This window comes from Balaenoptera borealis (assembly GCF_965194805.1).
Source record: "Balaenoptera borealis genome assembly, chromosome: 1".
NCBI lineage: Eukaryota > Metazoa > Chordata > Mammalia > Artiodactyla > Balaenopteridae > Balaenoptera > Balaenoptera borealis.
Window position 1 is genome coordinate 105344223 of NC_138860.1, and position 26551 is coordinate 105370773.

At 36.6% G+C, this 26551-nt stretch overlaps 1 long non-coding RNA gene and 1 pseudogene across 2 annotated transcripts in view; both read left to right on the forward strand.

Annotated features, from left to right (window-relative positions):
* LOC309626564 overlaps window positions 1-26551 on the forward strand; it is a 240657-nt gene that overhangs the window by 34509 nt on the left and 179597 nt on the right. The gene's annotated exons all lie outside the window — the stretch shown is intronic.
* On the forward strand, window positions 16028-26349 carry LOC309626108 (protein CDV3 homolog pseudogene; annotated as a pseudogene). Its single transcript has one exon. The product of its transcript is annotated as a protein CDV3 homolog pseudogene (transcript).

The window sequence follows — 26551 nt, forward strand, 5'->3', positions numbered from 1 at the left end:
CTGAAAGTGGCAAATGGGGTTGGGAGATTGGCAAATTTTGATTAAGCAGTTTTTTAAAAATATAAATGTATTTATTTATTTACTTACTTATTTTTGGCTGTGTTGGCTCTTCGTTGCTGTGCATGGGCTTTCTCTAGTTGCGGTGAGCGGGGGCTACTCTTCGTTGCGGTGCGCAGGCTTCTCATTGTCGTGGCTTCTCTTGTTGTGGAGCACAGGCTCTAGGCTCCCGGGCTTCAGTAGTTGCAGCGCTCAGTAGTTGTTGCGCATGGGCTTAGTTGCTCCGCGGCATGTGGGATCTTCCCGGGCCAGGGCTCGAACCCGTGTCCCCTGCATTGGCAGGCAGATTCTTAACCACTGCGCCACCAGGCAAGTCCTAAGCAGTTTTTTGAGAGCAGAGTTGGATTGCATTTGATGAAGCATGAGATTAAAATGAGGACATAGAGGTAGCAGTGCAGTTAGTTACCAAGGAGAGTGTCTCAGGCAAAGGGAAACTAGAACATGCTTGTCATTGAAGGCTAGAGAGGCAGTGTTCTGATAAAGGTTGAAAATACAAAAGGGAGAGAGAGTAACTGTGCTATTTCATCAGATATAATTAAATTTCTTTTAAAAAGGAAATAATACTGTGTACTTTCATATTTGATACCAAACCAAGCATGCTTTTCTTTATATTGACTTTTAATGATAAAGAATCACATTTAAGGGCTTTTACAACTATTTTTTTAATTCCCAACGTTGCCATTTTTCAGATAAAAACAGGAACCGGAAAGAAGTGGCTGGGCAAGCTGTCTGTGGTCTGACGCACGCTGCTGGTCCAGACAGCTAGAGTATATGTTGTCTTGGTTCTCATGAAACGCAGTCTTCTAACGTTGGATCAAACAACCTTAATCGTTCAAAGTGACAGTAAGTGTTAGAGTAAACCACAACAACTGAACCGTTGGCAGTGATATAACTCCACCCAAAGGTCGGTTCTAAGACACACTTGTGAACACTGCTATTGCATGTATCGTAGACTTCTTTGGTAGGAGTTATTTTTCTGCAAGTTGTTCACATCTTGACTACATGTACCTAGACACACACACATGAAAACAATAAAACAGCCATTTATATTTATTTGGTTATTCATGTGGGGATTATGCAAGACAAATTTTAGTCCTTCGTTTCCTTCCTCATCATCCATCAGAAACCTATCAACACTGTCATGTGTTTACGAGATACATGTTAATTTTAAATTTTAAATGTTGACAGCCTAAAAAAGGGAAAACCTATAGGGTATACCTCTAGGGTAGATGGTAGAGCAGAAAAGCAAAAAACGCTTTCTAAATCTAACTATACATGATTTTAAAATTACCTGTGAAACTAAATTTAGATTATTTACCATTTGGGATTATACATAGTTCTGGTAGAAGGTTGACTATATTTAACACAAAGGTATTTATCAAATTTCCTCCCTAAAACAAATCAATCTTAACTCATAACCTTGAATTACGAGACTTTATAGAACGTACAAGCTGCTGCCATAGCGGCATTTGGTGTGTGTTTACTGTAAGAAAATGCCCCCTATCCCAAATAAAAACTGTCTAAAATTCCTGATGAACATTTTCCGTGGTAGTCTCACATATGGTTGGAGTTTAGAGTGTAAAATTGCATAAAGAAATAAAGTTGGAAAAGATAGAGTGGGCAGGTTATAGAAAGTCTTGCATGAAATATTTAACATTTCAGGATTTAGTCAGGCACTACTTGCCAACTTTAAGACTGCAGACCCCCTCTCCTCTGCTACTATTGGACCTGTGCTTATTTCTATTGACACATTTATTTTATTATTTTATAATTATCATTCATGGCACTATCTCTCCTTCCCAGATTATGGGCAATCTGAAGAGCAGGAAAAATGTCTTTGTTCTCAAATCTTTTTATCCCAGAGCCTAGCATAGTGATTGAGCTCAGTTCATCCAGGGGTTTCATTCAGTGAAGCACGCTTCATTTGTTTACCAAAGAAACATGTTTTGTTGCCTATGGTGTACCAGGCACTAAATGAATGCAGTGAGAAGACGAAACTCTGAATGAGCCACAGTCCCTGCTCCCAATCCAAAAGGAAAAACAGGCATATGAACAAACAATGAGAGTAAGTAAACAGTGTAGGGAAGTATGTACAAGTGTTATGGGAGTTCAGGCGAAAGGCTTGAGTTTACTTGGGGATAGTGACGGCTGGGATAGGAAGGTCTTCAGAAAAAATTCAAAAAACAAAGTCTGGAAGGCTGGAGCAGAAGTTTAGCAGGCACACTAAGAGAACAAGCCTAATAGAAGCAGGTGGAAAGATTAACTAATTAAAAATCAGCACATTAAAATCTGAAGTACATGAAAAAACAGGATATATTCAGAATTCAGGTTGTTCAGGTAAGATGGGAAGAAGCAATGGTATATACGGATAGAATTGTAGCCAGTGGCCAAAACTTGAAAACCTGTGAGACCTACTAAAATTAATCAAAACTGGAAGATATGTTAGGTGGTGAGAAATACAGATGTCATGAATTTGAACCAAGACACTGGCAAGGGGGAATGAAGAGAAAGGCATAGATTTGAAAAGCAATTTGGAGGAAGAATGTTTGGTGATATGACTGCGTGTGTGGGGTGAAGTATGGAATAGTCATATATGAGTGCCGAGTTTCTGGATTGGGTGGGTAGATTGAATGGTGGTACACCTATCAAGATTGGGAAAAACAGGAGAAGTAGATGGTGTGAAGAGATGAGTTTTGTTTTGGACATATTGAGTTAGAGTTCAAATTCAGTAGGTCCAAAATTAAATTCATTGGCATGGAAAACCATATGAAGAGGCCAATAGGTAGGTTGAAAATGTGACTGGGTCATGACCTGAATGAAACAAACCTCTCTACTTCTGCCAAGATCATGGATGCATTCTGGGCTTTTGATTCTGACAAGTTCGTGTCACACATGACTTATTCACAAATGTTCATCATGTATTTCGCTATTCAGTGAGAATATGCAGGGTTTTTTTCTTGTTTAATGCTTATGTCAAAATAAAAGTGTTTGGGTAGAGGAAGAATAAAGTCCCTTCTAATGTTCTGATCCCTATATTTGGGTAAAATCTATGTATTTTTAAAAAATATTTATTTATTTATTTATTTACTTATTTTGGCTGCGCCAGGCCTTGGTTGCAGCACATGGGATCTCTGTTGCCGCGTGCGGGATCTTTAGTTGCGGCATGCGGGATCTAGTTCCCTGACCAGGGATAGAACCCCGGCTCTCTGCATTGGGACCATGGAGTCTTAACCGCTGGACCACCAGGGAAGTCCCTAAAATCTATGTCTTTAACAAAGTTCTAAAATCCCAAAATAAGAAACGGTGAAAACATACATTTTTGGTTTTCCCTACATAAATATAAAAGACATTCTTTTTTTTTGGCTTCCCAGCATTCACATCTCCAATTTCCTTCTGGGAAATTAACTGTGTGCAGTTTCAATGTCAGAATTGAGACTTGGGCAGTCTAGCACATGAGCTAGGTTAATCAGATGCTTTCTCATGGGATTTTGTATTTCACGAGCAATGCATGGGCGGGGGACAAGGGTAATATTGCGGTGGCACCCTGATCAGGGCAACCAGTGATGAAGCAGTAACGGTGCGGCTGTTTCTGGCTTTTGACTCGAGTGACCTTTTGGTTCCTGTCTATTTTGAAGCTTCCCATGCTCCAGTCTTCTGTTTGTTCTGTGAGCTTGATGTCCTCTCAACAAATCCCCTTTGCTTCAATTAGCTTATTAATTTCTGCCACTTTTGATAAGAAACTTAGCTGAACATCAGATTAAATTAAGTCATTCAACCAAAAAGAAAATACTGGATATTTATTTCCTAACTAATTGAAATAATGGTTACTACTAAAGCCATGGAATGTAGTCCAGAATCAAAAAGGATCTCAAAATGAGTTCTTATGAAAAAGAGAACTTAGCCACATTCTTTCCTGTCTGGTTATCTTCACAGTAAATTGAGCACAGGCAGGATTTTTCTAGTAAAACCTAAGCTGACTGAGGAGTAATTAAAGTAGTTTTGTTTCATTTAGTTTTAAATTGTAAGGGATTTATTTTTCTGCAGGTAAGTATCTGAATAGGAAAGATACATTATTCTTATTAATTTGGTAGCATTGATTGAGTAGTTATTGTGTGCAAAACAATGTGCTAGATGCTGAAAGAGTATTCTTTTTCATCATTTTGTATTTTGACGCATTTAGCATATTGATGTTTCTATAGTAAGTTCCTGTCCTTATGGAGCTTACATTCTAGTGAGAGAGGGAGAAAAAAGATAAAAATAATAACAGTACGTCATGTGTGTGTACTATGAAGCACACAGACTAGCAGCTGAGATGGTGACCAACAATGAGACCTACCTTAGGTACAGTGGCCAGAGAAGTCTTCCCCAAGGATGGAATTGATATGCTGAAACCTAGAGGATGAGAAGAGACTGCTATACAAAGAGTGTGTAGAAATTCATCTTAGTGTCATCAAGTACAAACTGTGGGACTTTGGGAAATTTATTTAACCTCTCTGTCTTTGTTTCCTCAGCTGTAAAATGTGAATCACAATAGTACCTACTCCATACTGCTTTTGTGAGGATTAAATGTGTGCATATACAGAGGGTACTTAGAACAGTGCCTAGCATGTAGCAAGAGAAAAATAAATACTAGTTATTCTTACTATTCCAAAAAGAAGGACCGGCATGTGCAAAAGCCTGAGGCAGGAAAGATTTTTGGCAGATTAATTAAACTGAGATAAGACTAGTGTGGCTAGAGCAGAGTAGGCAAAGAGGTGAGCAGCACAAGATAAGGCTAGAAACATAGGGTCAGATCACGCAGGGCCTTGTGGTTCATAGTAAAGAGTTTGGATTTTTTTCTTAGTGAAAAGGGAAGTCACTGAAGAATTTAAGCAGGAGATTGATGTTATTGGATTTATGTGGGTTTTCTTTAAGATTTAATTTTTTTAAAATTTATTTTTGGTCTGTGATGGGTTTTTGTTGATGAGTGCAGGCTTTCTCTAGTTGCAGTGAGTGGGGGCTACACTTCATTGGGTGCACGGGCTTCTCATTGTGGCTTCTCTTGTTGCGGAGCATGGGCTCTAGGCGCACGGGCTTCAGTAGTTGCGGCACTTGGGCTCAGTAGTTGTGGCTCGCAGGCTCTAGAGCGCAGGCTCAGTAATTGTGGTGCATGGGCTTCGCTGCTCCGTGGCATGTGGGATTTTCCTGGACCAGGGATCGAACCAGTGTCCCCTGCATTGGCAGGCAGATTCTTATCCACTGTGCCACTGGGGAAGTCCCAGGATTTATGTTTTAAGATGATCACTTCACCTGCTGTGTGGAGAATAGATTGGAGGAGGTAAGTGTAGACACAGAGTGACCAGAGAGGAGGGTGTTGTACAGTAGTCAGGGTGGGACATGATGGTGGCTAAGCTAAGGTGGAAAGAGTGGAAAAGATATACTTTGGAGACACTTGGCAGTATTTGTGAATTAATCGAATTGGGGGAAAAGAGAAAAAAGGGGGAAGATCAAGGCAGTGCTGCCACATACAGTTGTATAGGATGTTCACTGACTAAGTGTGCCTAGCTGACAAAGGCACATGGAAGCGGACATCCAGCACACACTTAGTTCACAAAGTCCTGTCCCCTGGCATGGAGCTACATACATTTGCAAGGAGTGCCTTTTTCTGATTTCTACAAAGGAAGTACATAAGCTGGAAGCAGTCTCACCTTTAATTCTGGCTTGGCTAAGAGGTAAATGATGTTGCCGCTGACAGAAATCCATTTTCCATAATAGTTATAAGACTATTCAGATTTTCCTATTTTTTCTCTTTCTTTACTTTTAGTGAATTATATTTTCCTAGGAATCTGTCCATTCCATCTAAATTTTTGGATTTATTGACAAAGTTGTTAATAATAATGATGACGATGATAATGATATTCTCTTATTATCCCTTTAAAATCTGCATTTGTGTCTTCTCTCTTTTTCGTGGTCAGCCTAGTCAGAGGCTTATCTCAAAGAACCAGCTTTCGGGTCATGACTGTTATTGGTACAGGGTTTCTTTTGGGGATAATGAGAATGTTCTGAAATTAAATATTGGTGATGGTTGTGCAATTGTGAATATACTAAAAACCACTGAATTGTTCATGTTAAAAGGATGAGTTGTATGCATTTGAATTACATATAATACATTTGTTATTTTATATATATGTATATACATTTGTTGTTTTATATATATGTATACAAACTAACACAACCAGTATAACCTGTATAAGTATCAGTGAAGTTTATAATACTTGCCTACATCAAGGCTCCAGTAATATTGATTGTCTTAGTTTTTGTACACTGTAGTGTTCTTTATGTCACATAGCTGTTGACAAATTAACCACCTTTAGTATTGTCAGGAAGGTAAGATTCATTAATATATGATTTCTTTAAAACCTTCCAATTTTAAATAACTAATAGTTTCCAGAGGATACTGGTACATGTTCTATCCATAGAGACCAAATGAATCTAAGGAAAGTAGGTCACAGAGCACAATCTAATTCAAACTTGGCACTAATTGATGCAATGTTTTTTCTTCACATAATCATGATGTTCTAATCATTCTATGATTCTGACCTTTAAGTCAGTGGGTAGTCTATTATTACTTGGTAGCTGCTGAATCCAGAGTCAACATTTTGGAAGCCAAAGAATGCCCATCTTCTTTCAAAATCATTTGGCTTACAAAAAGCTGAGCCCAGCTAAAAACTCTTGCCAAGGTTTAGTTATTTCATGCATATGAACTAAACAACAAACAGAATACAATTAGCAGAGGATTAAAAAAATAGAGAATACACTTCTTTTCTAACATATTAAACATATTAAAAACATTAAATACATTAAAACATTTAAAAAGAAATTACCTTCAAGCATATTATACTCTTTTTTTAATTAATTTATTTTATTTTATTATTTATTTTTGGCTGCATTGGGTCTTCATTGCTGCGCACGGGCTTTCTCTAGTTGGGGAGAGCAGAGGCTACTCTTTGTTGCAGTGCACGGGCCTTTCATTGCGGTGGCTTGTCTTTGTGGCTGAGAACAGGCTCTAGGTGATGGGCTTCAGTAGCTGTGGCACGTGGGCTCAGTAGTTGCAGCTCACCGGCTCTAGAGCGCAGGCTCAGTAGTTGTGGCACACAGGCTTAGTGGCTCTGTGGCATGTGGGATCTTCCTCAAACAGGGCTTGAACCCGTGTCCCTTGCATTGGCAGGTGGATTCTTAACCACTGCACCACCAGGGAAGTCCCAAGCATATTATAATTTTAAGAAATTATAGATCAGATTTTCCTATTTCTCAAAATGTTATTCTTCCTTTTTTCTATAGATAGAGGCCAAAATAAAATTTTAGTCAAGTTAGAAATTTTAAATTTTAAAAATTATCAAATGACAGAATATCTTTCCTATCTGCAGGCTACAAGTAAGATAGATTCCTTGCTTCTCAAAGGTACATAATCCATAAATTTAAAAGGAAAAGATGTCATCAGAGATTGACACAACATTGTATATCAACTATACTTCAATTTAAAAAATAAAAGAAAACATCTTTAAAAAGGAAAAGTGGAAAAATTATCTATGGTTCTAATTTAATACCTTTTGGAAAAGTGTGTGTGTGTCCTTTTCTGATTTTTTGTAAGAGTAAAGTCAAGCATAGTTTCCTCTCTAACAGGAACAACTATTCATTTATATTAACAATAGAGTGTTCAAATAATTTTTAAATATTGTCAGCTTTTCTAGGATATTTATCACCTTTCCATCACATCCAAAGTTGAATCTTAACAAAAGATTCAAGAAACATAAAATACCAAGAGAAGGTTAGTGGTATATATAAAAACCTTTAAGAAAGATGATTTGAAGTCTTAACTCTTAACTCTAAACTAATGTAATTTCCCCTTTACTGAGGAATATGCAGCTTCTATATAGTGATTTATTTAGTATAGTAATAAATAGCCTCTTTGGAAAACTAGATACACAACTCTAAAATGGTCTCCATGGACTATAAGGTTCTTTTTTTTTTTTTTTGAGGTACAGTTTATGTATAGTATAAGTTTCACATGTACAACATGGTGATTCACAATTTTTAAAGGTCATACTCCATTTATAGTTATTATAAAATTTTGCTATATGCCCTATGTTGTATAATATATCCTTGTAGCTTTTTTATTTTATACATAGTAGTTCAGACTATAATGTTTTTAACAATTAACAATTTAACAGCTTCTGTCTATGAGAAATGAAAATAATTAAGTGCAAATGACTTAAAATGCAGGTGCATGTCGAGGAATGGAAACCCAAAATGATAAATACAATTTTAGATTCAACAATCCATGTTCTTGATGCAAGACGGAGGAGATATGGGGATATATGTATATGTATAGCTGATTCACTTTGTTATAAAGCAGAAACTAACACACCATTGTAAAGCAATTATACTCCAATAAAGATGTTAAAAAAAAATTCCATGTTCTTTAAATAACCTTTGCTGTGAGAAGTTAAGATACTGTGAGAAAATGGAAGTGTGAAAAAATGGTTTATTAAATATTCATTCTTGAACCTCAAGGCACCTGCTTTCATGCATTCAATGATGCATTAAAAAAACTTTAAAATTACACCCAAAAGAAAATCCTTCTGCCTCATAACTGACAGGTGATTTATATATCTGTTTTATTAAAAATTCCTACAAATTAGTAAGGAAACATATACAAATCAATAGAATAATGGGTTTGGGGTATAAACAGGCAATTCACCAACGAAGTACAAATACATAATAAACATATGAAACAATGCTGAACTTCACCAGTTAAAACATATAAATTAAAATAAATATGATATTTTTTCTAATCAGATTAGAAAAATTTAAAAGATTGATATCAATAACTTTTGGATAGTGTGAAGTGTGGGGAAATGAGCTTTACATGTTTTTTTTAATTTGAGTTGATAATTTGTATCAAAATGAGCTTTACATTTTTGATGGAAATATAATTTTTACAAACTTTTGGAGGATAATGGAATTTTCCTTATTAAAATCTGAAAAGTAACATACCCATACCCTGTTACCTAATGATCCCACTTCTAGGAATCCATCCTATAGATATGGTTTCATGAGAATGTAAAAATAAAATAGAACATGGTCATTACAACATTGTTAGTAGTAGCAAAAATTTAGGAACAGCTTATGTATCTATTGATAAGTGAATGGTTCAATGAATGAAGGGGTAGACATAAAAATTGCAGCCATTTCAAAGGGCACTGATAGGATTTCCAACGTCCTGGCAATGTTCTTTTTCTCAACCTGAGTAATGGACGTCTGGATGCTCACTATGCATATATTTATTTGCATATGTAATTGTACATATTTCTACATGCTTCTGAATTTTCACCAAAAAATGAAAAGGAAAGAATGAGGATAAATCTATATGTATTAATATAGTAAGATGTATGGGATATATTAAGAAAAAAACATGAGACCATAAAGACCATTAGACATGGTATAATCCTTATTTTATGAGAAAAAAATGTACCATGTATGCATGCATATGGACATGTCACCATGCTTATATAGTAAATAAAAAACCATGGAGAATATGTAGCAAATCTCTGGAGAATGGGATTTAAGGATGCTTTTGGGAGAAATAGAGTGACATTGGAGAGATTTCATACCTTTCCTAAAATATATTTTTGGTGGTATATACGTATATATATGTAACACATATATTTACTTTTATGTGTTTTAATTGACAAAAAAAAACTTGTCCAAGACAGTTTAGCAAGAAAAGCAAATTAAAAGAGACCAAATTTGAATATGTTCCAATAAATATTTATCCAGCAATAGAAAGTGAATTATATAGTAAATCAAGTGTTTTATGAGCAAATAATAAAAAAATTGTCCCATATGCTTGATGAGGGATAGTTTATAGAAAAGTTTAAAACACTGTGATTAAACTTATGCTTCTCACATTGTAGTTAGAGAAATGAAATTATTGTATCAACTACAGCTGATCCATTTTTATATAAAACTTGTAATAAATCTAAATTCAACTAATATTTTAGAAATAATACATTAAAATTTTCCCCAAATAGTAATAAAAGAAGATACTTATTTAATTCTAATTAAGTTCTAGGCATGATTCTAAGTGTTTTATATGTATTAATTCATTTAATTATTACAACCAATTATTATAATTATGTATATTTTATAGATGAGATACAGAGAGGTTAAGTAACTTGACAGAGGTCACACAGCTTGTAAGTGGGAACAGGATTCAAACCCAGGTATTTTGATTCTAGTTTTCCACCGTTCTATACTGGATCTCAAGGAATTTCAGCTAAAACCTAATATTCATTATTAAATGATGTACTGTAACATTAAAGTGTATTTTGTGCCTACCTCCCGCAAGATACGGGAAAACATTTTGAAATATATATAACATTATAAAATGTAAAATATTATGATTGTAAAGCTTTAGTTATTACCTCCCTCTCCATAAGTCAAAGATTCTTACGCTTTGAACCTACAGTAGATTACATGAAATGTTACACTTGTCAAGAAAAAGTTTATTTTTGAAGGAAATAATATATAATTTTGAGAAACTGATCAGAACTAACTTTCTTATTTACTTCATAGACGAATATGAATTGCCCCATCAGTTGTGTTTATACATTCTAGTGCGAAGGAACTATAGAGCTAGTTAAGTCAGAGTTTATCTATTAAGATTTATTCTGTGTTAATAGATAAAATTTTGAGAGTAAATGAGAATGTACAGTCCTTTTTTTTCCAGCAAATTAAAATTAACTTTAGAAGACGAAAGGCATTTAAAAAAAATTCTAGAGAACAATTACAACATTGTACATAAGAAGGATTAGAATGAGTGTCATAAGATACATGAGATATACAACAATTCAGAGAGGGTAGAAACTTTGGGGATATGAAATAATTGCAGGAGTTTTTATGCTTAATGAAGCTGGGTCTGCAAGGAAGGAAAAGAATCAAGGGTTCATAAAAGAGGATACTTTACTTTCTGTTTTTAATAAATTAAATATAATTATGGTTTTATTTTACCTACTTTGTTAGAACTGTTGAAAAATCACTATAATTATGGAGGTACATTTTGAAAAAATATCTTATAATATTCAGTAAAAAGGTTGCTAGCTTTTTAAAACTATTCATGTGATAATATTTGAAAAAACTGTTCTCCCTTTTCTTCAATCCAAGCCAATTAAATGATGAGAATCCCTTGCTTTGTAATTCTTTTAGCATTAATTTCTAGTACTTAATTACTGTTTCTCTGACTTTAGACAAGCCCAACCAAGCATATAGATCATTTGATTACTAGTTATTATACATACATTTTACTAGTAAGAAATGTAGAGGTCATTGATTGGTCAAAGGTTATCTGGTAACATTCAGGACTTCTAACTTACATTTCAAAACTTTACTACACTCAGGTTATCATAGCATGGAAATATGAAAGTGAAAACACTAGGAATCTGGACCCTCAAACGAATAGTGGGATGTAGAAAAAGAGCAGGGGACTACAATGAGTTACATCTCCCAATTCCCTAAAAAGCAAATGTAATTTATACCAGGAAAAGTCATTTAAGTAAAATACTACATACGGTAGAAGGGGAAAAGGAAGTTGTATAAGAATTGACTATTGGGACTTCCCTGGTGGTGCAGTGGTTTACGAATCTGCCTGCCAATGCAGGGGCCACGGGCTCGAGCCCTGGTCCGGGAAGATCCCACATGCTGGGGAGCAACTAAGCCCGTGCGCCACAACTACTGAGCCTGCGCTCTAGAGCCCAGGAGCCACAACTACTGAGCCCGAGTGCTGCAACTACTGAAGCCTAAGCACCTAGGGCCTGTGCTCCGCAACAAGAGAAGCCACCGCAATGAGAAGCCTGCGCACGCTGAAGAAGAGTAGCCCCCACTCACCGCAACCAAAGAAAAGCCCCCGTGCAGCAACGAAGACCCAATGCAGCCAAAAATAAATAAATTAATTAATTTTTTAAAAAAAGAATTGACTATTAAGGAAAGTTTAGTTAGCAGCAACTCTAATGATGGAACTGCAAGGAAGTGGTTTAAAAATATTTCCTTTAAAAAAATTAGTACAGTAACTAATTTTATTATCCTTAATAAGTTTCCTGGGCCTTATTTATGTTTACCCAGAAATATTCTAGATATACTTAAATTTACAGAGATTCTTAAAAGAACTCCCATCCTTCCCACTACATGGTGGGAAAAGAGTGGGTGTATGTCATATTATGGGTAGGAAAGGGTAGGACAGGGCAATAGTTAGGTTTTAGTGCTAACAGACTGAGAACTGTCCCAGAATAAATGCCTGGAAGGAATCCAAACTTTCAGTAATCAACATTCAGTCCCTATCCCACACAAGCAAAAAGGAGTAAACTAAACAATAAGAACAGCAGACAAAGTAAAAGAGAACTATTAGAGACCCCCCAAAATGGTTTATTTTTAAAGTGCATTGGAGAAGAGGTCAAGGTCAGATTATTTTAAAATATGGATTACCCTTCTGATGATCTAAGGCTACACCAATAGCAATATGGAGCAGTTACCTAAACAATTATATAGGAAGTGGAGGAAATATTGTTCACTAAGGTTGTCCTCAGGAAACTGAATAATACTGAAATTTGGGTGCACTAGGGCATGAACCCAAATGCAAATTGCACACTAAAAAAATTCAGCTTGAACTAGCTAGGATGCTCAGATCAGCAATTGGGTTTTTTATGCATGTGGATTTTTCAATTAGGATTATATTGTTTCTGTCAGTGAAAGGACTGCTCGACTTTTTTTTTTTTTAACATCTTCATTGGAGTATAATTGCTTTACAATGGTGTGTTAGTTTCTGCTTTATAACAAAGTGAATCAGCTATACACATACATATATGCCCATATCTCCTCCCTCTTGCATCTCCCTCCCACCCTCCCTATCCCACCCCTCTAGGTGGTCACAAAGCACTGAGCTGATCTCCCTGAGCTATGTGGCTGCTTCCCACTGGCTATCTATTTTACATTTGGGACTGGAAATGATACATCATTACCCATTAGCTAGGTCAACAGTATAAGTAGCAATTAATACTACTGTTTTCTTGAAACAAGAGAGTGTTTTAAGTCAGGTATATTTTTTCTACTCTTTCTTCCAATATCTCCTCCTTCTCAGAGGGAGAGAGAAACGGTACCTTTATTTAACACACAATAAAATCTTCTCTGATGCTCAGGCTCTTCTCTCAGTTGTGCACATGTGGATGTGAAAAGGACGTCCTGTCGTCTACAATGAAGACGAAAAAAATTGTTTCTCAAACTTGGTTAATAAAATGCAAAATAATATACTTTATGATGAGGCTTTAAAAGATTGATGAACAATATGATAAAAAGCATAAAGAACTAGAACCCAGGAAATTAGTCCACTGTCTAGTTTTGTTACCTTGTGCAGATGACACTTTCTGGGGTTCAGTTTTGTCATTTATGTACCTACTTTAAGAGTGGTTTTGAGGAACTAGATGAGATTAATATCTTGAAACAAATAACAGAACTGTATACAAAAACAGGCTATTATTGACTTGTATTCTATCTTATTACTTGTCAATTAGTATGTAAATGCAGTCTCTTACGAAGCACATTGGACCTAGAATCTGAATTGAAACGTCTCTGGTCCTTATTTTTTAAATCTATAAATAGGGAGTAATGCTGCATATGGTTTCTTTGATGAAATGCTATTGGTAGGGGCTGGTTATGCGTGGCAAATAACAAGCTTATAGGGACCATCTTAGAAATTCCAGATTCAATAGCTGTATTAGCTAAGATTAAGTTTGGGAGAAAATGACAGAAACAATAGCTTAATAAAGATGGAAATTTATTTTTGTCTCATAGAAATGTCCAGGAAGTGGTTCGTGACTGGCATGGTGACCCATGCCGCCAGGAACCCAGGATGCATGCATCTTGATGTTCTGAACTGCAAGGCTTCAACCTCATAGTCCAAGATGATAGCATCACATTCCAGAGGAGCAAACAGGAAAAGAGTCAGAGGACAAGAGTAAAGGGACCTACACCTCACTCTCTCCTGAAGAATGTTCATGAAAACTGCCACAAGACACTTCCTTTTGCATGCTACTGGCCATGCCTGGTTGCAAGCTGGAAATGGAATGTCCACTGCAGATGGTCACAAATCTGAGCTTCTAGAACCTGGGAAAAACTACTAGGGGATAACTACCAGTCTCTGCCATTTATCATTTAATTTATATAATTATTTTAGTTTAGAAACTTTTTCTTCTTGAATGAGTAGAAAGAGAATGGGCTAAGAAATATGTCAGAAAATTGAAATAAAGCTGCTCTGTGAATGTTTATTATTGTCTTTTTAATTTTGAAAAGTAGTAAGCTCCAATAAGTTTACAGGTTTAAAATGCTGATTATTTTTATCATTATGTAATTATTATTCCTATACTTCTGAATATCTAAAATGCTTATTTCTCTGTCTTCACATTGACCTAAAACATACTAAACAAAACTAAAAATAATGTAAACATAAATAACAAGAATATGAAAATTCACAAAACATATAAAAAAAACCACTAAGGGGAGGCAGTATGAAATGTGGTAAGAACACAAGCCTTGTAAAGAAAGTCTTGAGATAGAAGCCCATCATTCACTCATTCATTCATTCATTCATAGCATCTATTGCTGTTATGTGTGTATGTTTCAAGTAGTGTGCGTTAGGCATGGAATGTACAATTTACTTAGGAAGACAGGTATAAAACCTACAATTTTATAAGTAATAATTCAAATTACAATTGTGACAAGTAATTCAAAGTGAGAGTATAGGGTACTGTCAACATCTAAAAGCAAGATCTAGCCATTAAACAGACTAAGGAAATTTTATATTTACTAGTTGAAAGATCTTTTACACTTAAAAGTTTAGATACATTATGTGAAAAAAAAATTGCAAACTAGGGTGCGCATTATGATTCAGTTTCATTTAAAACATTGGCATCAGATTGGATATGAGGTTGCACCTCAAAGTTGTAACAATATTATTATGCGTATATAAATCCACAGAAAAAAATTGTAGGACTATACTCTGAACTATCAACAGAAGTTATCTCTGGTATTTTTGTTAAATATTTTTATAATGATTAAATTGTTTGCAATGAGCATACGTATTTCTTTTGTGCTCAGAAAAAATAACAAATAAAACTGTATTAAAAAAATAAAATTTACTCCAATTTAAATAATAATACTGCACTGCACATTTGCAAGTTGCTAAGAGAGTAAACTGCAAAAGTTCTCATTAAAAATAAAAATTAAATAAAATAAAATTTAAGGTTGTAAAACTGACTGCAGCATGAATCTGACACCTGGACATTGACCTGCATCTAGTAAATACTCAGTGAAAGCTTTTATTACATTGGTAGAAAAACATTTACAAACAAAAGAATAAATATTCTTCTATTTATAAAGGGTTTTTACCATAATTCAAAAAGAGTCATGTACCACAATGTTCATTGCAGCTCTATTTACAATAGCCAGGACACAGAAGCAACCTAAGTGTCCATCGACAGATGAATGGATAAAGAAGATGTGGCACATATATACAATGGAATATTACTCAGCCATAAAAAGAAACGAAATAGTTATTTGTAGTGAGGTGGATGGACCTAGAGTCTGTCATACAGAGTGAAGTAAGTCAGAAAGAGACAAATAAATACTGTATGCTAACACATATATATAGAATCTAAAAAAAAAAAGAAAAGGTTCTGAAGAACCTAGAGGCAGGACAAGAATAAAGACACAGACGTAGAGAATGGACTTGAGGACACAGGGAGGGGGAAGGGTAAGCTGGGACGAAGTGAGAGAGTGGCATGGACATATATACACTACCAAATGTAAAATAGATAGCTAGTGGGAATCAGCTGCATAGCACAGAGAGATCAGCTCGGTGCTTTGTGACCACTAGAGGGGTGGGATAGGGAGGGTGGGAAGGAGACGCAAGAGGGAGGGGATATGGGGATATATGTATATGTACAGCTGATTCACTTTGTTATAAAGCAGAAACTAACACACCATTGTGGGGCAATTGTACTTCAATGAAGATGTTGAGAGAAAATAAATAAATAAATAAATAAATACATAAATAAATAGGATTTTTAGGGACTTCCCTGGTGGCGCAGTGGTTAAGAATCCTCCTGCCAATGCAGGGCACACGGGTTTGAGCCCTGGTCCAGGAAAATCCCACATGCCGCGGAGCAGCGAAGCCCGTGCGCCACAACTACTGAGTCTGCGCTCTAGAGCCGGCGAGCCACAACTCCTGAAGCCCGCGCGCCTAGAGCCTGTGCTCTACAACAAGAGAAGCCACTGCAATGAGAAGTCCACGCACCGCAACGAAGAGTAGCCCTTGCTCACCGCAGCTAGAGAAAGCCCGCGTGCAGCAACAAAGACCCAACACAGCCAAAAATAAATAAATAAATAAATTTATATGTATATTAGAAAAAGGGGTTTTAAAATATATTAACTAGTTTATTTCTTTAATAGTACAAATTCAATTTGGTATCCAACATTAAAGATAATTATATTTTTCCATTTACAAAACAATGAAAATAAATTCTGATTTTCCTTAGTTTATAGGAATACTGAAGGAGTTAAAGTGGAGACGGTTTTGGCTCTGACAAAATAAACATACACACACTGAGTATTTAACAAAACACTGCTTAATGCTTTTGGGAAAATCTCCATAAGAAATAGTTTACTAATTCAGCAAATATATACTGGGTACCTACTCTGTACCAGATCCAAAATGAAAAAGGACGTAGAACCTGCCTTCAAAATACTTTTGATTTAGTGATAGAGACAGATACATAAATAACTTTCTAAATATATGACTAGAAAAATCAAGTAATCATAGGCAATTTTTAGATGTAGACGTAACTAACATGCTAGCACATGCACATTTGTCTATAGAGTGTCACAGAGTTATACACTTTACTATGAGGGAAGCCAAGGGCAAAGAGCTTCAGTGACTTCCTCTGTTGCAAAAACAATGAAAACACAGAAAAATAAATTTGAGTTGAGGAGACAAGAAAGAGGAGAAAGACAAATTTTGCTCAAATAGCTATCATACTTATAAAGTTTCATGGCTTTTGTTTAAAAAGTCACTTTCCAGTCTTTATGATCTTGAATTGTGAAACAGTTTAGCTGCTGACAATGTAAACCATTGCAGAAAAAGTCCTTCTCACATCTCAAAAAAGTTCTGCTTTTCTCTTTTTGTCAGTTTTTCTAGTGGTGACTGCGGTAACAAAAGAAAGCCTTAGATTCTAGTGATAAGATGGAGTGGTTATTTTTCTTTCTTGGCAGCCAGCATGGTCATTTATATTGAGAGCTCACTAATAAGCATTTTTCATTATCAGTGTAATGAAACTCCTTTGTAATGGGTTTGGAGACAGAACTAGCTCTCACTGAGACTTTCACTCATTCATCCAACCAACACCTTCTATCACCTACAATATCGCTGGGCTCTGAGCTTAATAAATGAGGAAGCCATAGTCCAGGCCCTTGAATTTACATAGAGGCTTACCATACAGACAACAAATTTCCTATAACCTGACATTCTATGGTTGATAGAATCAACCATACTGTTAACCACATAGTCTTCATTTCTCCATTCATTTAATAAATATGTACTGAGCTCCTTCTAAGTACCTAGAATTGTGCTACACACAAAACAGTATGAAAAAACTGCCATGCCTTCTGTTCTAAAAGAACATATAGCCTGGCTGGGGCAGACTGAGGCAGAAATTGTTAGTTTCCTAAACAATTTCCATTCTCTCTTCTTCTCTAAAAGAAACCTGATTCTTGTACGGGGAGCCATACGTCCAGCCCCACATAATGGATCATGATTAGTTTAAACCCATGATTCCCAAACCGTGTGCCCAGTCTCCAAGGGTGCCAGAGTAAGCTCACTGGGCGCGGGGGAATAGCATATTTTAATTTTCAAGGGAAACGCAGTGGGACTCAACATCTATTGGACAGCACGTACCACTAGCTTAGGGTACAGTTTTCATATGCGATCACTACATACCTTTAGACTGTGCCCTATCATTGCCAGACTGGATTTTCAGTGGTTGCTGTGACTAAAAAACAAAGAAAGTATGGCACGAAAAGCATGTAGAACGAGAAATGGCACTATCCAATCTGATGCCAATGTTTGAGAAGTTACGGAATACCCCACAGGTGATACCCATTAACAACACATGGTTCTTTCAGAATGAAAAAGGTATTACTTTTCTTTCAATTTATGTGCATAATTTATTCAAACAGCTACTAAGTTGTAAATAGAACTTTTACGTATTTCTTTTGGCACCATGAAAATATTTACTGAGATCCCAAGGGAGCTGTGAACCATGAAAGTTTGGAAACCTTTGGTGAAAGCCAATCATGTAAATCCTGTTTCCTGTTTCCTCAGCTTCCTTGCATCTAGAGGTGACCATATGAGCCAATTCCAGCCTAAGCAGAAATCTGCTGGGGGTGAGGGAGGAAGGAAGGTGCTGAGAGAGCGTTTACTTTCCTGATAAAAGGGGAAAATGACTAAGACTGTTAGTTGTCCTTCAAAAGTCCAATTCCTTTAGTCATAAAATAATACAAGTTTTAGCTACAGACTATATGCTCCAGTCTCCTTTCCAGCTACATGTGACCAACTGACTAAGCTCTGGCCAAAGGTACAGGAGCAGAAGTGATACATGCAAATTCTGGAGCATACTCTAAAAAGGAATGGGTGTGCCTTCTAGTTCTTTTCCCTTTCTTGCCAAGGCCCAGAGAATTTAAACAATTAGCCTCAAATACACATAGATAATATCAGCAGAACTCAGATAAGAATGTTAGGCCTCCTTATTTCTAATCCACTGTACTTTCTATATACTACACTCATTGGGGTCTTAGAAATCTCTGCTATAACTCTATACACTATATTTGGTATGTTAGTATACTAAAGTCTCTTTGATATGATGCCATACTATTGATTCAAAATAATAACAGGATAAATTCACATTATTATAATGCATAAACCATAGCACCTCAGTTAATAAGCAAGACTTAGTTAGTGAGTCAACTGAGTTTCTTAACCTGAACAACTTAGGACTGGACTGCAGCTCATGGTAGGTTACCTCTCCAAGGTGCAGGTCATATGATACTTGGACAGTTCTATGACTAGGAGTAGCAAAGAGGTGGAGATTCAGCCATTGCTCCATGAATGAGAGTTTCTCTTAATTGAGGTGGGAATATGAAAAAGTGACATAAAGACAAATGGACATAAAGACAAAAGGATGGGGTGCAGGGACCCGGCTGGGCTACAGCAGGACCGCAGGCAGGGAGGCCATGGGCCCCGGGGCCGCCACCAAGGTTGTGACAAAGGATGCAGATGAGTGGAAAGAATTTGAGCAAAAAGAGGTTGATTACAGCAGCCTAAGAGTTCAAGCAATGCAAATAAGTGGAAAGAAAGAAGATGAAAATGAAAAAAGAGAAGATCCAGGTGATAATGGGAAGAAGGTAGAGGTAGTGGTGGTGATGTAGAAAAATCTTCAGGTACCTGGAATAAAACAGCTCCCATACAAGCATCTCCTGCTCCAGTAGTTGTTACAGAAACCCCAGAACTGACAATGACTAGAGGCGTGTATAGGCCTCTGGGGGTCAGGTTGACCACAGCAAGGAAAGCACCACAAGGGCCACTAGAAATCTACAGTGATGCACAGTTCCCACCCCTGCAGCCCACTGCCAAGCATGTAGAAAAAGCCAGAGCAGGTACTTCAAATGAATGCTACCTGGAGTCAAATGACCACATATGGCACATCCACATCTTATTTAGGGACATGATGTTTTTACCAAGTAAATAAAATGGGAAGAAATGTAAATGACCTCAGATGGAAATTTTTGAGCGTGGCTTTTAAATTAAATCCCAGCCTTTTTGCCTCTTTGAGAGCACAGCTGGCTTGAATTTCAACCTCCACTTTGACTTGTTCCTCTGCTCTGTCCTACAGTGATTCACCACACTCATCTTTATCTGATCCACTCCCATAAATTAGAAGTGTGGGGAGGTCTTTGAATAATGAGTGGAACTTTACTTGAATGAGGAAATTGTTGTCCTTACTTTATGCATAGAGAAAGAGATATATATTGTCTATTATTTGCTAAGAGTAAAAGTGAATCTTAGAAGGAACCACCATGTCATTATACAGCTTTTTAACTTTCCAGTTGTCTTGAAGTCGGTCCCAAAATAGGTTTTCAGTTAATAGTATTCAGTAGATTTGCTACCACAGAAAATAGAACTGTAGAGCTTCAGTACAGTATTCTATATTTTCTGTTCAACTGAAGCCTTAAAAATGGTTTTGATAAGGATTTATAAACCAGTTTCCCCCTCCTGTCACTTCCTCAAGATTTTTCTAAGGGGTAGCTTTTTTTTTTTTTTTAATTCAAGGAAGGATATTTTCAAAACAACCTAGTGAAGAAGAAATACTTACTGATCACATTTCTTTTCCCTTAGGGATAAAGAAATGGAAAAGAGCTTTGAAATAGTAAGACACAAAACTAGAGGTAAAGATGAGGGTTCAATAAACCAGACCCTTAAACTTCAGCTAGACAGCCAGCATGCTGTGCTTGAGAATCAGAAAAGCAGCCACACACAGTACAGTTAAGGAATGGTGTTTGCTAGCCCTTCCAAGGTAACTAGACCACAGCTAACCACCACGGACAGCCATCCATCGTCTATCTGATCTCTGCTGGATCTACAACTGATGCAGACCGCTCGGTATATGCAATCAGCCCTCTTGCACTATGGAAGTTTAAAGTCTCACAACTGCTCTTTATGTGTATTGGATTTAGGGGGATTTTCATTGTTATATAGATGTGTGAACTAGATTCAGCAGTGTTCTTTCATAATTATTCTGCAATTACAAAAAAACCAAAAACTGCAGCCAGTGGTCATTTCAAAATCCTTTTATGTTCAGATACTGAGCCTTCGTCAGGATTGACTACCTCAGATTTGCTGCACTCATTGTGGACTTCATGTGGATCACAACGTCTGGATAAGAAGGTTACAGCTTTTAAGTGCTGATGAGAAACTTGAAACCAGCTCTACTGGATTCCTATCAGAAATCCTGCAGAAAGTCAGCCATCTGGGTTCTGATCTGCTGTAAAAGATGAAGATTTAAGTGACCTTAATTAACCTGTCCTGTGCCCCATCCATAAGGAACACTCTGTAGTGGGCTGTGGCTATGTTAGACTTCCTGGAACATGCTGCTCTCGAAAGAATTGATGTGTTCAGATAATCTGTGTAGGGCTGTGATTTATAATTTAAACTTTGAGCTGTATTCTGAGGTAAACACAAATTAAATTCAACCAAACTCGGTCACCAAGTGGGAAACGGGGTGGGGGGGAAATAATCTTATTTCTTTTAGTAATTTTTTTATTCGGGTAGTGCTCTTTCTGTGTTCCATATTAAGGCTTTTTGGGGGGGTTTTTTTGTTTCTTTTGCTCTGACTTGGAATAGTTCTTTGACAGAGCATATTGCTTGACTAAGTAACCTGAAATATGCATTGGAATTGTGAAATGTCTCATGAATACGCCAATCCCTAGGTTAGAACCAAATGGCCTTTGATGTAAAGGGCAGTAGATGCAGGGGGCTGTACTTCAGGTGATGCTAAAGCCTCCTCTAATCAGGTCTAAGTTGTATAGTAAACTGTGGTGGGAAGAGTATGGTTTCTGCTCAGGCCAAGGGAGTCACAGACATGTCCTTATAAATTCAAAGCAGTGAGAGCAGAACCTCAACCTAAAACCCACTGAAGTTTCATGGATCTTGCATGATCTCTGACAAGAATTCCAGATGCACTTGTGCCCAAACGTTTAAGGTATTAGACATTCTGTAGATGCAGTGATTGTCCCAGCCTAGCTCTGTCATCAACCTTCTGGTGTGTCTTTTTACGTTGTTCATTTGGAGAGTCGGGGCAAAAGACAGGTGATGTAACACTTCTGTTTTTAATAATTACAACTTAAACTATCCAGTAATTTTTAGTCCTGAAAAAGGACATCAGGACGCTACCCAGGATTACTGAAAAGTCTTTCCATCTAATGAGATAGTCTGGTAATTTCCTAGTTTTGTATCTTCGGTTTAATAGAAATATTTCAAAGTGGCATGTGACCACTTGATGCAGAGTCTGGGTTTCTCTATTATAAAATCCCTTTGCCAAATGTAGGAGTTGCAGACTTGCTACTGGCAAGAGTGAAGCAAATGGGTGAGTAAAACTATCCTGATACAGGAGCATTTTCCTCTAGGAGTTCAGTCTTGATAAAAGTGTCGATGCAGGAATCGCACTCCTAGAAGGGTTACAGAGTCATCTGACAGGACCTGCGAACCACATCTGGGCAATAACGTTGGCATTATTTGAAGTGGCAGGCAGGACACCTATGTTCTCATGTACTTGGGTAGTTGCTGGGTCAGCCAAGGAAAGGTTGGATGATTGAGAAACAAAGGATTCTTGGTTAATCTGAAGACTTCATTTGGGAGCCAAAAATCTTTTAACAAATAATCTCTTGGACCTTGAGCCACATATTTCCCCTGAAAAGTATGCATTTTTTTCCAGCAAAATTTTGTTGGGGGTTACGTTATTAAGGAATGAACTGAGATGAATATGTGGAAATGTTACTTAATGGCACAGAAATCTGAAGACCTGCAGGAGATTTAAAAATTCCAACCCTTGATATAACTTTTTAAAAGATTGTGGAATTATCAAAATGCACATGAATCAAGTTTTAATATGCTGTATGATGGGTGGATGAGGCTGTCCACTGTAGCATTTCTTTCTTTGAATTCTCAGGCATGGTTTGGCAGTGCAAAAACTCTGTAACATTAACAAATTCAATAAAAAGTAAATATATGGAAAAAAAAGACAAAAGATTACTGAAGGACAGACGTGAATCAAAAGATTATAAAATAGCAAAAGAATTCATAAAAAGCTGAGCAAGGGTTAAGACATCACATCTGAGACAGTTGACTTTGTAACTAAATTACTGGGAGCTGTATAAGAAAACATCAAAAGGGATTTCAAAGCACAATAAAATTTGTTTCTTTAAAAACACATCACAATATTTATTCTGACATCTGCCATGCTCAGAGTCACACTACATCCAAAATTATTTAATCCCCTAAAAATACATAAAAGAATGGTTGAATCTCTAAGAAGATGATAATGACCAATGATGTCTACAGTGCACACCTACGTACTCCAAGCCACAGGATTTCAGACAGGACTGTACAGTGTTTTCAAAGCCACAGTTACTGAGCTAAAATTTTGTGATGATCCAGAGATTCTCATGTTTCATGGCACTGTCCTGGATGGCTTCTCCCAAGAGACATTCATACCCATGTGTTTTGGCCATACCAATATGATGAGCATCACATTCTTTCAGTGTGTATATCACAGCTTCATCGCAATAACCACCCTTAGGGTGTACCTAGGAAAACAAAAAAAGGAAGATGATGATCACTAATACTTTAGGAGGGTTACATTTTTACTATTGTTTCCCATTAACTTTGGGTCCCTCATGTCATGTGGATGACTTCTTTGTGTAATAAAAATCTTTTTAAAACATGAGGCTGAAAATGAACATATGGTAAGTTTATTTAACATCTAACTGAAAAAAAAAGGAACATCTGGGGACTTCCCTCGTGGTGCAGTGGTTAAGAATCCGCCTGCCAATGCACGGGACAGGGGTTCGATCCCTTGTCCAGGAAGATCCTACATGCCGCAGAGCAACTAAGCCCATGTGCCACAATTACTGAGCCTGCACTCTAGAGCCCACGAGCCAACATTACTGAGCCCGTGTGCTGCAACTACTGAAGCCCGTGTGCCTAGATCCCATGCTCCACAACAAGAGAAGCCCTGCAATAAGAAACCTGCACATTGCAACAAAGAGTAGCCCCTGCTTGTTGCAACTAGAGAAAGCCTGCACACAGCAATGAAGACCCAATGCAGCCCAAAATAAAATTTTTTAAAAATAAATAAAGGGGAACATCCTGCCTGTATCCAAGTAAGGTAAATATACAAAGAAAGTAGACATCAGACTCAATGAAAATGTAGGAGAAACACAAAGGTGTAATTAAAAGAGACACTTTACCATACTACCCAAGGCAATTTACAGATTCAATGCAATCCCTATCAAATTTCCAATGGCATTTTTCACAAAATTGGAACAAAAAATTTTTTAATTTGTACAAAAACACAAGAGAACCCCAAATAGCCAAAACAATCTTGAGAAAGAAGAACAGACCTGGACGAATCACACTCCCTGACTTCAAACTATACTACAAAGCTACAGTAATCAAAACAGTATGGTACTGGTACAAAAACAGACATATAGATCAGTGGAACAGGGTAGAAAGCCCAGAAATAAACCCACACACCTATGGTCAATTAATCTATAACAAAGAAGGCAAGAAGATAAAATGGAGAAAAAACAGTCTCTTCAATAAGCAGTGCTAGGAAAATTGGACAACTACGTGTAAAAGAATGAAATTAGAACATTTTCTAACACCACATACAAAAATAAACTCAAGATGGATTAAAAACCTAAATGTAAGACAGGCTACTATAAACCTCCTAGAGGAAAATATAGGCAGAACACTCTTTGACATAAATCACAGCATTTTTTTTTGGATCCATCTCTTAGAGTAATGGAAATAAAAACAAACTAACTAACTAACAAAAATAAATGGGACCTAATTAAACTTGAAAGCTTTTGCTCAGTAAAGGAAACCATAAACAAAGTGAAAAGGCAACCTATGGACTGGGAGAAAATATTTGTAAACTATGCTACTGACAAGGGATTAATTTCCAAAATATACAAAGAGCTCATAAGCTTAATTAAAAAAAAAAAAAAAAGACAACCCAGTCAAAAAATAGGCAGAAGACCTGAATAGACATTTCTCCAAAGAAGACATACAGGTGGCCAACAGGCACATGAAAAGATGCTCAATATCATGAACTATTAGAGAAATGCAAATCAAAACTGCAAAGAGGTATCACCTCACACTAGTCAGAATGCCCATCATTAAAAAGTCTACACATAATAATGCTGGAGAGGGAATGGAGAAAAAGAAACCCTCCTACACTGTTGGTGGGACTGTAAATTGGTACAGCCACTATGGAGAACAGTATGGAAGTTCCTTTAAAAACTAATAGAGTTATCATATGATCCTGCAATCCTACTCCAGGTTATATATCTGGAGAAAACTCTAATTCGAAAAGATACATGCACCTCAATGTTCACAGCAGCACTATTTACAATAGCCAAGACATAGAAGCAACCTAAGTGTCCATCAACAGATGAATGGATAAAGAAGATGTGTTATATACGCACAGTGGAATATTACTCAGCCATAAAAAAGAATGAAATAATATCATTTGCAGCAACATGGAGGGACCTAGAGATTATCATATTAAGTGAAGTCAGACAGAGAAAGACAAATATGATATGATATCACTTATATGTGGAATCTTAAAAAAATGATATAAATGAACTTATTTACAAAATAGAAATAGACTTACCAAAATAAAAAACAAACTTTGGTTACCAGAGTGGATAGTGGCAGGGGGAATAAATTAGAAGTTTGGGATTAACATATACACATTACTATGTGTAAAATAGATAAACAACAAAGACCTACTGTATAACACATGGAACTATATTCAGTGTCTTGTAATAAATTATAATGGCAAAGAATCTGAAGAATATACATACATATACATATATTATTATTATGTACTTATATACATATACATATATGTATATATATATATATATAACTGAATCACTTTACTGTACACCTGAAGCTAACTTAACATTATAAATTAACTATCCTTCAATTTTAAAAAATGGTTGAAAAAAGACACTTTAAGTGAAGAGTACTTTATTTCATTTGTTTAGGTTATAATAGTCCTAATGACTCATTTCTGAAAATGGCTTAGTATATACACACTCATTTTCATAAACTGAAGCAAACCTACTAGAAAAAAAGGAATTCTTAGTGGAGAAATGAAGAAAAGTTCGATAACTTGGCTAAACATCAAGGGTGCTAAGAAGCTGGAAATATGATCTACTGAATCCTACCACTAATTTTCTGTCCCCTTTGAGTTCCCATTTTCTTTACAATTCTGTGAATGGACCTAGACATACTAACACTTCCTACATTTTGAAAGATTAAGGGGACTCAAGGAAATAGCGTCATTTATTCACTCAAAAATTGTTTTGTAGGGGGGCTTCCCTGGTGGCGCAGTGGTTAAAAATCTGCCTGTCAATGCAGGGGACACGGGTTCGAGCCCTGGTCTGGGAAGATCCCACATGCTGCGGAGCGGCTAAGCCTGTGAGCCACAATTACTGAGCCTGCGCGTCTGGAGCCTGTGCTCCACAATGGGAGAGGCCGCAACAGTGAGAGGCCCGCGCACCGTGA